Below are 18,023 nucleotides of genomic sequence, written 5' to 3'. Positions count from 1 at the left end.
CATGGATGCCATATGATAATTATGATACTGGAATTAATATTGAAACTAATTATAGATGTTTCCAAGAATTTATCTTGGCACATCATTGCATCATTCCAGATTGCTATATCTCTTATCTTACACTCTAATAGCTAAACGCATGCTCACAAATATTGGCCTGAACACAATAGTTCACACTTGCTTTAGAAAGAACACTTAGTTAAATTAGAATTAGTCGTTTCGTAGTGGTTTCAAATTTTTATATATTTCATTATGTTTATATACGTTTTAGGCTCAAATTTGTTGCAATGTACAAATTGTTAGAAATAGAAAATCAAAGGCGAAACATATGTAGAAGACACTGATTAGCTAGCACATCTAAACATAATTTAGAATCTCACAAAACATTCAGAAAACTATTCACGTCTATTTTAAAGGATTCGAAAATAACTATGGATTTAATATGAAAAAACACTTTAATTGCAGATATTTCCAAAACATTTAAAAGCAGTTATTCTTACAAAAACGATAGAGCTTATTTTTAAAACATAAAACTTAAACAGAGTTGTAGCTGGTATTACTCAAACATCTGTATTAAATAGTTTATATTAGCCTTTTTAATCACTAAACGTTTCCGTGCATTAAATGCGAAACTAAAGACTAAATTTTAATTTTTATACAATATAATTAATTATAATTACTTATCGAAGCAAAAGCATATACCGTTATGAAAATCTGTAATAAACTGGGCATAAAATTTTAAAAATTCATGGAACAATGCTACTACCACTCAGTTTTTTGAAGCAATTTAACTTCGCAAACACGAAAGTAAATTCGAGTCTCCAAATCAGAGCTATTTTTAGATCAAATACTGTAGGATGACGTTAGACATGCTGCTAAGAACGTAATTTCCGCCTGCTGCTATGGGAACCGCAAATCTAAGAATGAAAAATATGTACAGGATCCGAGATGATTGTATTTGGAACTTCAAAACTTCGGAAGAAACAATTTCTGTGCAATAATCGATCTGTTCTATTAATCGATTTATGTTTTTAAAAAATATGATTGAAAACAAACATTTTATTTATTCTGGGTATTATTTATAGCAATTAAACATAAATTATTCGTAAGCATTTAACGTTTCATTTCGGCACTGGATTTTTCAGCGCAAAAAAAAAAAAAAAAAAAAAAAAAAAAAAAAAAAAAAAAAAACGAAAAATTCAGTAATTCAGTTAAAGCATTTATATTTAACTTTTGTTTTTTAAATAATTAGCATTCTAGTCTAATTAGCATCTGCCAGTTTTGTTCAATTTGGAAACACATAATTTTAATTTTACATGTTATAGCTAAAACAAAATGTACTCAAAAGTAATTTTTCTCGTCCAAGTTCAAATGAATAAATATAAATTTAGTAAAAGCAAGATAATTCTGGACTAAGAATTTGATGTGCGGGCAAGCATACGAAAAGACCGGAACAGACGTTACGAAAACCAAACATGATAAAGTTCTAATTGAATAGAACTTTAGATTAATGAAAGAGGAAAACATTTCCATCCATTTAAAATGCTTAACGTAAAGCTGTTCTGATTAAAAGAATCCTCGTATTATATTGACTTTTTTTTATACATATTAAAAAAATATTTTAATAGGTACAAAAAAGTGAAATCAGAGTAATACAAAGCTTTCTTAAGCAAATTCCGGGGTGCATATAAGTTTAATTAAGAGCCTGTGCACCTGTGCGTTATGTCCCAAACGTCGTTATAAGCGTGCAGAAATTCGCACGTCTGGAAACATGTGGAAGGAAAAAACGAATATATTTTAAGCGTCATTCGAAATTAGCAATAATAATTTACTAATTGTAAAATTCTTAATAAAGTTACATACATAAATTTTAAAAAAATATATTTAGGCACTGTAAAATTGCACGGCACAAAGGATATATATACTTGAGAAATTTGCTTGAGTAGAACTCAATTCCACGTTTAAATGAAACTTTTGTCATTGAATTTATTGAATTGATTTTCCAAATATATAAATATTTTGACAGTTTTTTAAGGATTTTGTTTACTCTTTCTGTCTCTTAGGAAATGGAATCATATAAGCGTGGCATAATGCAACAATTTTGGTCACGTGATAACTTTTAGCAAACATAGGTAAACTTAAATGTTTATACTGCAGAACAAATCATCTCATTACTATCACCTTGTAGGGATTTATATTTATTTTTACTAATAATTTAAATTTTAGTTCAGACTTTCCTATAAGCCTTCATTCCCCTAATTGTCAGTGCCAGAATAGTTAAATTTTGGTAGTGCGCGTGACGAGAATGCAAATTCTGCTTTGAGGAGGAAAGTTTAAATACGGAGGTTTTAGAAGAGTGAGAGAGTTGGGCTCGAGCAGCCGTCCCTGCCGTAGGTACAATTGCTGATTGCTGGTTCAAGTGGCTTAAATGCATTTATCTGCTGCCACTAGTTATAGAAGGGGTCGAAAGTCGGTATCTCGTTGAGCCCTGTAGATTAGTTTGGCACTTGTTAAACATTTCAACTTTTGATTTTCAAACTATCTGCTCTTCAGTTATCGCCCAAGTGGAGGCGAAGTTTGTTAGCGTCAAGTTGACGCAGTGTAAATTTTAAAGAGTTAATAAAGGTTTTGAGCCCTTCTTCTGTGTAGTTTCCTGCTACTCCTGTATCCAGATAGAGGTTAAACCGCCTGGACACTACAACCTGTTAATTATTCCTCATCCAACAAAAAGTGCTTTTTAGAAGAAACCCCAGACCAGGATATGCAACAGTAGTCTAAAGCAATTTCAGAATTATGCGTTTCGAACACTTTTAATTTCATGGAAAGGAATGTGATATAAATATCGAATGAAATCATTTCCTTAAATACAGAATTCCGAATTATTAACACAAAAACATTGTTATTCCAATATTATATAATGCCAACACTGAGTTGGTAATGCTCTACCATTGTTAATGATCAACTGTCAACGTGAGAAAGGAATTCGAAGCTCCGCCGTGTAGAATCGCTTGTTTTTGAGTTAAAGTTAATCACGTTTCGAGTCTATCAGCATCTGATCTTCGGTTAAACTCGAATAGCGGTATATTTTGGAAATGCTCAAATTTGTCTATTTTATATTACATCTTGTTTCGTCAAAAAAAAAAAAAAAAAAAAAAAAAAAAAATGATCAGAATGTGAGCAGAATTAGAATACACTGTGTTTCCACTAACATAAGACTAAGTAGCAACAACAATGGAATAACGGACAGCGAACTGCAGTGTTGCCAACCAATAGCAAAACACTACTACTTTATGTACCTACCAGTATAAGCTTCAGATAATCAGAAATGTTCTATGTTGCGTAGAAATGTAGAATAACTGTGATGCCAAATAATTTATAAATAGTAAACAAAATTCCCTTTGGCTAGTCATTGTGATAGGAAGTCATCTAACCGGCTGTCACCATAATGTCTGGTACCTCCGTTACCCCTCCGATAAAAGGTACCTCCGTTTGAAAACATAAAATGAGTAATTGTCTATAACAGTAATTGTAGAGAGTCCAAAACATTTTAATTATGGATATTTGACTAACCATATAAGAACAGCTTTTCATTCGATTTTTTACGAGATCTGTATAGTAATTTCAAATTCATATAATTTTACTAAACGTTATTATGGTTTTGTCTCAAATTTGGTTTGTATGTTATATGAAGCATGGGGAAACGATTTCTGCAATTAAAAATAATTTAAATTTTGACAAGCAGAGGGAATTGTAGGGCCTAAAGAAGGACTTAAAAATCTGTCAGAATCATTAAAATTTATTCAGTTACAGAATGTGCTAAATGTGTGTTCCATTGACATCAGTTACGCGTTGAAACGCGTTATAGCGTGTTCAGTGGTAGCGCGAAGTAACTCTCGAGGGATTTCAGCAAAGATGGCGTGTAATGCTGGCTTTCAACTGGGGTAAAGTCCTAATTCCTCCTCCATAAACACAGTCTTTTAGGAATCCCCACAACCAGAAATCACAGGGATTTACGTCAGGTGAATGAGGAAGCCAGGCATCCCGAAACGTTCTGGATATTACACGATTCTCGCTAAACTTAGCACAAAGCAGTTCTTTGACTTGGCGCCCAAAGTGGGCTCTCTCTTGTATGAAAACAGCGGTATGCAAACATTGCCGTTCTTGCAAAGTAGGAATGAACTGCCATCGAAGTTGTTCATTGTACCATTCACTTGTGACGGAACACTTTTTTGGACCATGAAAAGCGAGAGTTTCAAAGCAAAGCGGTCCGAGGATAAAATCAACAGTAAATCCACACCATGCAGTCACATAAATCAGAATGCAGTGGTTGTCGGTGCAGGACATTAGGAGGTGAAACACTCCATATGCGGCAATTTTGGTTATTCACAGCTCCATCTAAAAAAACGTGCGCCTCATCTAACCATAGAATTTTTTAAGGCCACGCGTCATCAACATCCATTCTCGCCAAAACTCGGCAAGCAAATTCAGAGCGTGTTTGGTGGTCTTTGAGAATGCAGCATTTGCACCAAGTGGGTCGTATACGGATATCATTTTAAAACGGATTGCAGAATGTTTCGTACTGTCAACCAAGGAATCGCCAACTCACGTGACACCGATCGAACACTTGCTGAAGAATCGATGCTGAAGAATAGCGGGAATTGGAGGCTCTTTCAACCACAGCATTAGCAACTTCTTTGACAGTTTCATTCGCAACCGGTTTCCGCCTTCTTTCTGGCAGCACACCCAAGTCACCAGTCTTTTCAAATTTCAAAAAAATCTTCTTCAAACCATTCTTTTACATGGGCCATTTTCGCAATCCCTTTAAACGACGATATTCACACAATGCATCTAAGCTATTGTTGTCGTTCTGATAAAACAATTTTACCAGTAAAGCTCCATCTTTCTTCTGTAAGCGAATGATTAACGATGACAAAGGCACGCAGAAGGATTTTCTGACTCTGACTTCAAATCTCCTTACAGGTTTGACTAATTTGCATAGAGAATTTTTGAAAAATTGCCATCTGGTGGTCAAAATTTGAACTATTTTTTATTGCAGAAATCTTTTCCTCATAGTCCATATAACGTATATACCAAGTTTCATCAAAAGAGGCAAAACAAAAATCAAAATAGGCAAAACAGGTTCTGCAGGAGTCACTTTAATTATATTCACCCTGTATTTAAGGAATGTATGTCACGTATAAACGATACTCCCATACCACAACGCTTCTTTCATAACGAAACTTTGCTCAGCATGTATATATTATTATTATTTACGTGTTTCGCACTAAGGAAGGAATGCCTTCGTGGAGAACTTTCTAAGAGAAACTTGCTCCTATTAACACATTATGATGAGGAAAACCATGAAAACGCCCCTGCAGCCAAACCATTCGCGGGATTCGAACCTCGGACCGAACTACCAGCGTTCAGTGAATTTACTACTCGGCCGCTGATGGGCCCACTCGGTATATTTAGACTTCTGTAACTGGATGCATATCATATTGCTTTGCCTTAACATGCTTTGTTTGAATACTCGTATTTGAGTGAAATAGCAAAAATTGCAGAGTATTTATGGTACTTTTCAAATATTTAACTCCATACTTCTTAGTTGACCTCTCGCTGCATTTTAAATTAAGTCGAAACAGCTTTCTTTCAAATTCAACTAAAAAAAACTCGGCAATGAAATGTGATTTTTTTTAACCAACATAAATTTACAATTTAAATCAGATATGAAATTTTTGATGTTCGGTCAACATTTCCTTACCTGTAAAACTTTAATTTCTTTTATTTTGAAGTCCAAATTTGCTAAATGTATTATTCCTGAATATTTTCTATTCCCGTTTCTGAATCTGTGAATTTATTTGTACAGATCTGCGTAGGACATATTTTACTTTAATTAAAGTTTCTTCATTTCTTGCTCTTGAAGTTTCTACGTTTTATTTACAGACATTTTGAAATTAAGCAGAGTTTTACATAATAGTAATGCCTTTCTAATTTCCTTTTAGTAATCTTGGGAAATGCGTACTTTCATAAAAGAATATAAATTTCCTCTTATTATTTTCCATTGAAGTTCAGCGATCCCTGGAATTGAACAATAAAAAGTCCTTGGAAATGCCCTTCAATTCTCTGAATGGTAATCAGTTTCTTTAATAACAAAATCAACAGCCTTTTCCTTCCATTAAGGCACTTTATTCTAATACTACTGCAGTGTAAAGTTCACTTCAAATCTTCAAAATCTATCTTGCTTTTAGAGTTGTAAATTCGGAAATTATTTAATTTCGAACGTTAAAATTGCATTTAAAAATAATATGTAACTTTCACTGTACTACAATGCAATTCAATGTAATGTCTGTTAAAATCACAGGTATTAAAGCAAGATATTGACTGAAGATTACTTCCTGTCAGAAAATAACATTACTTGACTTACTGTTAATTCTATAAATGTACCGTTCATTCTTAAAAAAAAAAAAAAAAAAAAGCATTTCATTCTGACAGTGCAACGTTTTGTACTTTTGACTACATTTCTTTTGCGACAAGACAATGTTTAAAATAAAATTATATCCAGATCGAATTTCAATACAGCATTATTTTTATTAGTCTATTTGTGACAGAGCTTGCGTAAATGCAGTGTCCTTGCAGGAGACACTACAACTGGTCTCCTGCCGTCTTTAGGTGCAGAAGTTCTTTTTAGTATGTCTTATGCCACTGTTTAATTTGTTTGTGCATAGGAGCTCTGGTTGTCGGTATAACTTGAAATTTTGTTTCAAACTTGTTTTAACAAATTGTAAAGGGAACGTGATCCGCATACGATTCGACAATAAAGGTTCTTTACTTATAAATACTGACAATACTTTCATATGTTGTGCTTGTTTTTGTCTTCCTCACTAATTTACTGTTATGTGGAAAAAACTACCTTAGTTCCACTACTTTAGAATTAACAAGATACAACTGCAAAACACTGTATATCCCTAGTAAATATTAACAAAAATCAAATCTGCATGCTTGTTGGTCCAATTAAGCACTTTGTTATCTCGGACATTCTGTAGTTCTCCATATCACCAAACACTTACAGTAAATAAGTATAAGTTGATTGACCAAAATACTTTACTGCAGTTTAAACTATTGGTAGTTTAAAAACATTTAAGGAAATTAAACCTTCCAAAATTAACGTTTTAAATTTCGAAATTGTAGCAGAGCACTGTTTAAAATTTCTGTTCCGTAAATTTATGGATTCTCTAAGCTGGTTAAACCATAACTTGGATTTGAAGCAATGCTTTCTAAGCTTTAATGAGGAAACTGTGAAAGCACAATTTCCTACTGCATACCCGCGTATTTTAATCTAATAATGAGAGAAGGAACAAGAGAGAGAACAAAAAAAAAAGTATTCTTTTCTGTTGACAGCTGCGCCGCTCACCTTTTAAAATGACGGGTTAAAAAAAAGCTTTTATTTCCTTCGTAGAGGAAGCCCTTCGTCACAGATTACCTGGCTCACTTCCAATTTAGGAGAAGAAAGCTTCCAACGGAAGCGTTTTGCAGTCCTCTCTTACTTCCGCGGCATCGCCAAACGTCCATTAACATTTCAGACTGCCTTTAAAAATTATACATCCAATTTATGGCTCTTTCAAACAATTATTTTGTTCCGTACCATCTTCCAGATTTTAAAAGAAGATAAGAAAATTTCAACCTTTTTACACGGAATAGCTATAAATTCAGTGTATGGAACACCGTACAACACTTTTATCCTTATCAATATTTTAAAAAAAGTTCTAACAAAGAAAATCACCTTCAATAGTTTGCAATGAACTTCAGTTAAGCTTTAAAAAGTAGTGAAAATATAAGAGTTAAAAAATTAGTTTCTAATGCTACATGAATTTAACCAAACTTCCAGAATATAATTTATCGATATTGTCCAAAATACTACTATCTCTGATTCTTAACAACTGTTATTTATAATTCGGAAATTTTTCCCAAGATCTGCAGATGTCAGAAATATTCGCTCTTAAGTCTGTAATGTAACAATTTTGTACAGAAGTTGAACTTAGCAGTTTACTTAGTTACACATGTACAGAAACATACTGTCTCATTCATACTAATGGGTTTCAAGCAGTGTAATTAGTTGAAAATAGGGTCATGTCCCACTGAAGAATAATGCAAAACCCACTGACCCTGACAAGGATCCAGATGTATACATACTTATGGAAAGGTATAAGCAGTTCACTGTACGGAAACTCAAATGAAGCCATATTGCCTTGCTCTATTAGTATTTTGAAATGATATTCCTGTTAGCATAAATTTATGTATTTTGCATAATGAAACTCGAAAGTCATACGAAACGAACGTGCGCCCAGATATATATTGGCTATAGAAAGTAAAGTTCGCGTGCAATGCAGTATATTTGACTTTCACCTTAGCTACGTGCAGTGTATTCGATTTTCACCCTAGCTTATTATATCACGGCCACAGGTCTAATTCAGTTAGTACTTTCTCTTTTCAGGTACGGTGTCAAAGTATGTTTCTGTTTTTTCTTATTGCCTAAATAGGTATGCTTGAAGATATTTGTATGTAAGTTATCTCCTTTTCGATAATTCAGTGTTTTAATGTCTGTGAAGATTATTACTTTTTGTTATGCTTAAGTTAAGCAAAATTCTCCTATTTTATTAAATAAAGACTTCGTAGTTAATTTTTTGACTTATGATTCTTTAATGAAAACTGCACCTGAGGAAACTTATTCATTACGCCTTCAGTGCTAATGCACAAACCAACAATTCCTTTGATAAGTGAATGTGGAAATTCAAGATAGAATTCTATAATGTCACAAAAATTAGAAAAGGCAGACTGGCCATTATTTGTAAGAAGTAGAAGGCATAGAAAAGATTTCTGAGATCACAGAACAGACAGGAGGTGTGCGGTAGGAATATTTTAAATTTCCAAAGCAGCGAGTTCCAAACGTTACCATTAATAACGTTTCAAAATATCTCCCGCTGGGACAGATTTCTACTGTTGCGTGCTGCGGAAATGTATTTATTTGTGCCGAAGATCGCATTTGATTACCGAACTCATTTGGCCTAGGAAATGTTCAAATTGCTAAGAGCTCTCCTATCCTCTAAATTAATGAAAATATAGAGCATACTCTTCTTACTGTGGAGGAACCCATATGTCCTACGAATATCAAGACAGCTGCCTAACTTGTATAAACTACAAACTGCATAACAACTTGTATAAAACGAAACTTAGCACAAAACATCCCGTTTTTGCATGCAACTTTCCCTTCTATATCAGAAAAATGAAAACCATTCAGGTCTGAACACATTATGGAAGTAGGAATTACGAGAGAAAAAGCAACCAGCCACTCTACTATAAATCAAACACTCCAATCGGAATATTGCTGATTAATTTTCAAAGATTCAAGGACTCACAGCGAAAAAAATGCCCAGGACTTATCCAAGAACTCTACTGTGTGAAAGGAAAATTGCAGCATTTCCAAACAAGTACAAAATATACTATATGTTGTAAAACATTCTTTGTAGTAAACATTCTGACAACAAATTGCCAATGTAGGGAGTAGAATAATTTCTGTTACCCTGTATCCAGCGCAGCATCAGCGTGATCATAACTAATTAAGAAGATTAATCCAAAAATGAGGTTGTAGACGGAAATTGGAATATCATAAACACATTAATTTTTACATAGTAGTAGGTTAAGAATCCTTATTATTCCAAAAATATCAAAAGAGAGTTATATATGTGAGAGTCATACCACTGTCCTTTCCTGAAGGCATGAGAAAAAGAAAGTAAAGAAAACGCGAGTCACACAATTAACTCTTCAATGCAGGGTGTCTACATTACACTGTTTATCTCATTATTGGGGCAGTCCATCAGCAATTTGCATACCAACACTCCTACTTGATGGACAGCATCGACATTTGCAGCGATTATCGAAGTCTCTCGAACACAGGCTTGCCTAGCAGTTTGGTGAGCAAATCTGCAATCATGTCTGAACTTCTGAAATAGTCTAGGCTTGGCATCCCGTTTTGTTGAGGTTTACGGAAGTAGTGGTATTTGACGTCTATATGTTTTGTTCTGGAGCTATTTTTCTGGGTTTGTGAAAGTTTGATGCATGACTTGTTATGTTCATAGAGAATAATCGGTAGATTTTGTTTTAATCCTAGATCTTTAAGCAAATTTAACAGCCATTGTCCTTCTTGTGCTGTATTAGCTGCTGTACTACATTCTGCTTTAGTTGAAAATAATGCGATTCAGTTTTGCCTTTTGCTGCTGCATGAAATGCAGTTATTTCTTAGTTTTAATAAGTATCGCTAATGAATTTTCTAGTTGTTCTGTCATTTCTCCAATCTGCATCTGAATATGTAGTTAGTATATATTATTGAGCTTTGCTAAAGACAAACTCCAAGTCTTTAGTTGTATTTAAGTATCGAATGACTTTCTTGACAGCATTCCAATCCATTTTTCAAGGTTTTTCGTTTCTTCTTCACAGTAGATTGACGGCGCATGCTATATCTGGTCTGAGGCTTGTTGAAATATATATTAATGTCCCTACTACTTGTCTATATTCTGTATTATCCTCTAGAAGATCATCTTCAGTTTCTAGTTTGCAGTAGTTTGTTTCCATTGGCGTATATGTTAGTTTTCATCTTTAAGTCCGAATTTTTGAACTATTTCTTCGATTTTGTTCTTTTGGTTCACGGCAAAGGTTCCATAATTAGATCTTTCGATTTTTACGCCGAGGTAGTAGGTGACTTGTTCTAGGTCTTTGATTTCAAGTTTAGCTTTAAGTTGTTGGATTGTTTCTATTACATCTTCTTCTCTTTCAGTTCCTATAAATATATTATCTACATATAATATTATATATGGGAATTTTCCATTGGTGTTTTTGTAAAATAAGCATGGGTCTGCTTTAATTTGGTTAAATAATATTTTTAGAAGTATTTTTCCAATTTTTAGATTTCAAGCTCTAGCGGCTTGTTTTAGTCCATATACCTATTTCATCAACTTGCAAACTTTTTTTTCATTTCCAGCTTTTGAGTATCATTCAGATTGGGTCATATAAATTTCTTCTTTTAATTCTCCATGAAGGAAAGCTGTTTTGACATCGATATGTCTGACAAACATGCTTTTATATGAAGCTGCACATAGGAAAGCTCATAGAGTTGTGTATTTTACTACAGGAGCAAAGGCTTCATCATAGTCAGATCCAAACTTCTGGCTAAATTCGTTTGCGATTAATCTGGCTTTGTATCTTTCGAATTTTCCTTTTGGATTGAGCTTGTTTTTGAAAGACCATTTACAACCTACTGGTTTTCTTCCTTTTGGTAACTTATTCCCAAGTGCTGTTTTCTTCTGGTGGATTAATTTCTTCTTGAACAGCTGCCAGGCATTTGTTTTTTCATTTTCTTCCAAAGTTTGAATTTCCTTCCAGGTTTTTGGTTTGGGAGAGACTGGATATTTTGCATGATATTCGTATCGATCAGGAGGTTTACTGTTCGATCTTTTGTGTTCCAAAGTTTCTTCTTCGGCGTCTGATATTTCTTCCTTTTCGGAGTCTTCAACTTTTATTTCTTTCTGCAATGCGCTTTCTTCCTTTGGATTTTTTATCTTGGTTTAAAGAGACGCTTACGGGCTCGTTAGTTCCAGCGTCTTCAATAAATCGTACAGAACAACTTTTTTGTCTCCAGGAATTAAAATTCTGTAGCCTTTACTTTTGCTATTGTAGGCGACGTGTATCCCTTCTATAGCAGTGTCATCTAGTTTACCCCTTTTAGATTTATGGATGTAAGCAAAAACCTTGCACCTGAAAGCCTTTAGATGAGAGAGTTTAGGCTTCTTGTTATTGCATAATTAGTATGGAGGTTTTACATTTGGTTTTGTAGGTATACGATTTTGTAGGTAATTTGCAATTACCACTGCATCTGTCCAGTATCCGTGAGGTTGACCTGAATCAGCTAAAAGACATCTTGTCATCTTTATTTAAGACCTATTTTGGGGATCACTGACTTCATTTTGTCCAGACCTCTGAAATATGACATTCAGTAAATGAAAAACTCATAATTTTCCTTTCCATATACGTAAATGTACACTTTTGTGAATGATGCAGATCTGGTTACCAGCAGGGAAACAATAGGTACCCTGGAGGAAAATATTAACATTTATTTCCAAGTATTCCAAGACATATGGGAATAATGAAAGCTCAAGATCTCGAAAGAAAATCTGAGAGTCATGACCATTCATAAAACGGGCTAGACATTGGCAACATACCCTACTCTTAGAATATAAGAGAAAAAAAATTCTCCCAAATTAATTCTTCCCAAAAATTATTGTCCCAAATTAAATTCCTGCGAATTATCACTGATAAAAAATTCTCAGGTCTGCAACATATTGCTTCATTAAGGACAAAACTGCATAAAGGCTAAAACCTGAGGAGCTCAAATTGGAGATTGAATTCCCATATAAAAAAACCCTGTATCAAATGGAAAATATCACGCATTGTAGACAACCGGGCAGTTACTTGGGCTCTTCCAATGAATAAAAGGAAGGAAAAGCAGTTACAAACCATGCAAAAGCCTTTTTTCCTCCAAATTACAAAGGTCTACCATATCACTTTCAACGATGATTTGTATTTTTTATCAATGATCCTTCCATTATACATTTACTCAGAAAAAGAAGCAAATAGGTCAATACTACAACTGAAGTGGGAAACTAGCATGCAAGATACAACATATTGTGCGGAAAATTAAATGCTCTTCATAAATCAAACATCCTGTGCCATCGAATGAACTTAAGAATAAGTCAAAAAAAAAAACAGTAATTAGGAGTCTTCCTACCGTTAGCATTTATCGACGGCTCAGAGATCGATAGAAAGTTGAGCTCTATCTACGTAATTGTTGCGCCATCGAAAGTCCAGGTCACTTGAAAAGGTTTATTAAAGCCTTAAGGCAGTACATTCCTAGCTGAGCTATCGGCAATTAAATACGAAATTATTTATAGATTAACACACGAGTTTGAAAAACTAACGATCAACCGTGACTGTTTTTCAGTACTTAAAGGACTTTCTAACGTGAAGAACTCTTCTCCAATAGTTCAAGGTATATTTTTCAATAATCGACAAGAGCTCTCAACTTTCACATTACAATTTCTTGGGTGAAAGCTCAGGCAGGCGTCTCCGGTAACGAACACGCAGACCAACACATTTTTATATATTTCTCAGTCTTTTCTCAATTCATCATATCAATTTTCAGTTTTCTTACTAAAATGGTATTACAAAACTTTTTTGTCTTCTTATCATCAATGTTTCGTGTGTTTATTTTATTTGTTAAACAACACGTTCTCGGCGCTTAAGCCGCATAAAATTCGATTCAACAGCAAAACCACAAAATATTTAAAAAAGGCCTACCTTTAGAATTTCCAATACACAATCACGAGCGCTGGAGATAAAAATATATCCATACAGAGTTGCCACTGCTCGCTTTTGAAATCGTTGAGTTTGAAAATGTGAAATTAGTTAAAGTTTTACAAAATATGAAATAGAAAATAAAACAAATTCGAAATTGAAAATTCGGGTTTCTAGATACCCATGTTCGGGTAAAGTATTACGTTATTCAAAATTTGATGGTTCTAGATACTGTTGCTTTTTCACAGTGCGAGATGTATCTTTACATACAAATCATAAAGATTCTTCATGATTTAATTTCTTTAAATATAATGCACGGCGGTAATATTTTGTGGCAACAATTTTAAAATGCCGTTTCGAAATTAAAATTCCATTCGGAACTAATGTCCCTTTTGGGTTAAAAAGACACCAATATAGTATTTTCTCGAGATTTCTGAAACAAAAGCTGCTGTGGCTTTGATGAATCGTCTTTCAATCCAAGTAGATGATTAGATGATTGTCTCCGTAATAAATAAAGCATTAAGTTTCATTTCTAAATAAACTTTGTTTGAAAATTGTGTTGATTTTCTTGCTTCATAGAAAAAATATATTATTACTATTCTTTTCTCAACTTTCGAATCCGTTTTAGCAGTTGTTTATGACTGTGTCAAACAGAGTCGTAGCTAGGGTTTTCAGCGCCCAGGGACAACTGAAGATTTCTCGCCCCCTACTGCTTGCCAAGGATGGGAAAACATTTAATTCTAAAATGTCGTAACATCAGTTTGGCGCCCCTTGGATTCTGCGCTCGGGGACAGATGCCCCCTCTTGCCCCCCTCTAGCTACGCCCCTGGTGTCAAAGCAAATGATTAATTGCATAAAATTTGTGACCGTAAACAGACTATATTTTAGGAAAGTTTTAGTAAAAACATACCATAATAATAAATGCTACTACTTACACTCTGGATGGTTTGCTGGATTTTTTTAAAAAGAATAGTCCTAAATCTTGATAAACACACTGTGTATATATCATTTTCATGTGATGTTTTCAGTTTTAGACGTATTTTTATAAATAATGTGAGTTTAATAAAATGTCTACTCTCCTGTCAATTTCAGTTATTATTTCCAATCAGTTCTTTAAATTTATTATTAATGACATTCATCATTGGTAGAAACGTTATACATCAGCTCTCTTGATGATCCCAGATCTGCTATTAATAGAAATTCATAAACTAATCATATCCTAACTTAGCAAAATAATTATTTGGTGATATATAATCGATATTTAATCATATCGATTCCAGATTATAGCCATCAAGGATATATTTTTATATGAAGGAAAATGTCATTTCTGCTCTGATTCTTTCTTAAAAATGGGTCATAATGTAAAATTACTAGCTGTCCAAAATGAAAAATTCTCCATCCGATCGATCTGTCTGGCTCATTTTTTCGAAAGATTTCCAACTCTGATTACTCCGGAAGGGAATCAAAATGTCGCTCCATAAGTAGATTGAGAAATTTAAGGTTAAATCGGGGTGATGCTTTTAAAGACATTTGTTAGAGCTAAAACTCTAGGATCATCGGCATGTATTGATGATGTAGAAAGGACAGATCAAATCGGTTTTCTTCTCGTAAATGATTTAACCATTTGTCAGAATCACTACACATTTTAGAAATGTCTTTTAAAATGGAGTCATCTAATAAATGGATACATAAGGAAAATTTACTTTGCACTGATCTCAGAATGTAATCGTATTTACTCTTTTTTCCCTAATAAAAATATTTATTTTAGAAAAGTCTTGCACTAATTTAAGTTGTTAGCAACAAGCTGAGTTCCCATTTCTTCGTAAACTTAAATTCTATCAGTTTCTATTTAAATTTTATAGCTATGTATTGTTGTAAATTTATGCAAATATCTGCGTATATCTGTTTGTACTTTATTTCTGTAAACATTTTTATACTGTTATGTATTATTTCATTTGTTTATTTATTTATTTAATGTATTTTGTGTACTTTAAGTTTTGTTGCATTTTTGCTTAGTCGAACTTGTGGCTACTTATTGTGTTTGTAAATATTTATTTTGTATATTAAGTTGCATTTGAATTGCAAAAATAGCTCAGTTTGTAGAGACATCAGGTTAATTGGAAACAGGAGAGATCAAAAATTAGCAACGCCTTCGCCGGGAATCGAATCGCGGGCGTCTGGAATACGCGCCCAGCGTGCAAATCACTACACTACGAATGCTCGCTAAGAAGGCGGGAGAAATACCTTATATACTTCCTCTTTTAAAGGGCAACTGGTGTGTTTAGGGGACCCAATCGCCAAATCCTGGCTGAGGAGAATCATCATCCAACACCCTTTTAGTTCGGGCGCCCCTGTAGAGATATTGGGTTAATTGCAAGCAGGAGAGATGAAAAATGAGCAATCGCCTTAACCGTAAATCGAACCGCGGGCCTCTAGAATACGCGCTCAGCGTGCACACCACTACACCAGAAGGCGGGTCGCTAAGAAGGCGGGAGAAATACCTTATAAGTTAAAACCAGTGAAAAAGAAAAAAACTTCCTCTCGGGTTTTCTGGGCATTTGTGATTTTTCCGCAAGTTGGTGATATACTAAAAATTTCCGAAAAACGCATTTTCGAAGTCTTAAGAGGGATTTTTCTTGCAGCTTCCAGGAGTGCTTGGCCTATTTTCCAAATACTGGCTGTATTATGTCGTTTTCAGCTAGCTGGCTTAGCGTCGTACAACTATATTGAGTTCCTCACAGATTTTACTTTACACTTCGCTCTGTGTGTGATTTTGCTGATATGTGATATTCTTTGCCTATTATGGAAAATTTGTCTTTTTTCTCCTTGAGATATTTATAGCTGTTTAGCTGCTGGAACCCTGGAATCGCTCACCCGTTTCCCCTATCTTCAATCTCTCGGAAGGACTTTTGGCTCGCCTTGTATTTTGAATGCCCCCTTCCCGCGCAGATGCGCTTATAGACACCCATGTTTTCTCCGGGATTCGAGTCCGGGCCCTTCAGTACGTCAGTCAGCATCACTAACCACTTCCCTGTCTTGGTTGCCATTATGGTGCTTATATCATTATGTCATTCAATGCTACTTGAGTAGTGCATTTATATATAGGTAAACTAGATATTCATATTATAACCAAATATCTAATTCTATCCTCGCCTTTATGAATCATATTAACTAAAATGCTGATGTCACTATGTAAAATATGTAAAATGTATTTTAATTTTATAACAATTATTTTAATTTTGAAACCCTTTTCTTTCAGTTCTAGGTTTCCCACTTACAACTTCCTACCAGAATTAGTTTTTAGAACCACGTTGAATACAAATGAGTTCGAAATAGTATTTAAAGGAAGTTCTACTTACTTCAAAAAGAGAGAGTGCTTAGGAGTCCTTAGTGGCGCGTGTTTGTCTTCTGGCTATTCATTCATGAATCTATTATGCTTGGTCGTACGTGTCTGTTGATAATAGCCGGCTAGATTAGTTTAAGGGCCAACTAAGTTAGATATTTGATAGCTTCGGATAAGTGTTAATTAGTATTAGGTAAGTTTCTTATTTTCTTATCCTGAGTTAAAAGTCCGAGTGGTGACTTTCCTGTTACTCGAGAAGGGGTCAACTGTTATCATTTCTTTGAATGAATAAAAGGGTATTTTAACACTTCTCGAGTCTTCGTTGTCTACTTGAACTTAGGGATAAGTCGCTACTTAGTTCACTAGGTTCCTCGACATTTTATCATAGACAAAGTAGCAAGGAACATTATAACTGTTAATACTGAAATAATAACTGAAGTAAACAGTTCCTAAATTAAGCAAGTCATGCCTTAAGCTCATCCATCTCATATCTTAAAACTAATATCCAAACAGTTCGCAGAATGCAAACCATAAACCTACATCGTAATAATAAGTCTTGTAACATCCTACTGATTGTGCTGTTGGAATCTTAAGATACACAATTTTAAATATATAAAATTAACATCTCACCTTTTTCCAAAATGAAAGTTTTAAAGTTTAGGATTTCATTTTAATTTGCTTTACAATTCGCCGACAATCACATCTTCAAAGCAAAGAATAACTAAATTAAACATTTTGATATTTTCTAGTCTTTTCAGATGCATTAATTTCAGAATTATTATTTTTAACTGTTAACAATTCGTATAAACTTTGTGAACAAACATGCCAGAAGACCAAAAACTTAACCAAAATTTGGAACCTTTTTTATAATTTGAAACAGTAACAATTTTTATAGGTTAAGATGTCTAGAATAAGTACGGATATCTTCATCATCCGGGTACGTTCATCAATTTAAATCTCAAATACAAATGGTATAGCGAATATATAAAAATGGTAAAGCATCACTTAACACTCTATAAACGTGAACATTGGTCAGCTGTCTGCTTCCAAGACACATTTTTTTCTTCGCTTTTTTCTAATATAAGATCAACGACATGCTGGGTTATACGTACGTGTATACCGTTACTGAAACTGAAGATTTTGTTGAAGTTTAGTCAAAAGAAATTAAGTGAATTCAACGATAATTTGTAATTTTAATTTCCAGTCCTTAAACAGGTAGCTGTAACAGCAAGATAATAATGATAAAAGTTAAAACACTTATTCTCCCTTTGTAATTTGT

This window comes from Stegodyphus dumicola, chromosome 8 (genome assembly GCF_044657685.1).
Source record: "Stegodyphus dumicola isolate Sdum_Otavi_A_Nest chromosome 8, ASM4465768v1".
Taxonomy (NCBI): Eukaryota; Metazoa; Arthropoda; class Arachnida; order Araneae; family Eresidae; genus Stegodyphus; species Stegodyphus dumicola.
The sequence above is the reverse complement of the archived record's forward strand: the minus strand, read 5'-3'. Positions refer to the sequence as shown.